The sequence below is a fragment of the Myotis davidii genome, unplaced genomic scaffold (genome assembly GCF_000327345.1).
Source record: "Myotis davidii unplaced genomic scaffold, ASM32734v1 scaffold663, whole genome shotgun sequence".
Lineage (NCBI taxonomy): Eukaryota > Metazoa > Chordata > Mammalia > Chiroptera > Vespertilionidae > Myotis > Myotis davidii.
Genome location: NW_006295816.1, coordinates 2,150,564 through 2,151,236, shown reverse-complemented (window position 1 = coordinate 2,151,236; position 673 = coordinate 2,150,564). Strand labels below are relative to the sequence as shown.

At 61.8% G+C, this 673-nt stretch overlaps 1 protein-coding gene across 1 annotated transcript in view; it reads right to left on the bottom strand.

The window, feature by feature from the left end:
* The window catches only part of SEMA3B (semaphorin 3B), an 11,383-nt gene that overhangs the window by 8,289 nt on the left and 2,421 nt on the right, over window positions 1-673 (bottom strand).

The window sequence follows — 673 nt, the reverse complement described above, 5'->3', positions numbered from 1 at the left end:
ACAGCCCAGGGACGGGCACCTCTGGGGCCGGAGCCGGTGGGGGGAGCCTGCGAGTGTGGATGTTCCCGAGGGTCCCCGAGTGTCTGTGCTGCACGTGTGTGTGGTGTGTGTGCACGCACGTGGCCAGGAGGCATGTGGCCTGGGCGTTTATTACATATGCAGATATGTGGCGTGCATGTGTGCGCACACAGCATTGTGTGTTTATGCGTGTGTGTCTGCACTTTATGGACGTGTCTATAGTATGTGTGTACACGCATGTGGATCTGTATGCACATGCATGTGTGTATGTGACTATCTGGACATGCAGGTGAGCAGAAACACATGCAGTTCACCACTGCCTTCAACCGGGGACACTCCTGGAACCCACTTCTCAGAGGAGCCCCAGGGGCTGGCAGAAGCCTGGTTGCAGCCAGACTGCTGGGATGGGGGCTGCTGGGATGGGGGCCGCTGGGAAGGGGGGCAGCTGGGATGGGGGCCACTGGGATGGGGGGAGGCCGCTGGGATGGGGGCCGCTGGGGTCCGGATTGCTGGGATGGAGGGAGCATCCCGGCTGAGCTGGCCTCTCTCCCCGCCCCAGAGGTGGGCTGGCTGGTCACACAGAAATTCTGAGCTCAGACTTCAGACCCAAGAGGGATCAAGGGGGGAGAGCCAAGGGCCTGAGGCAGCCTCTCCC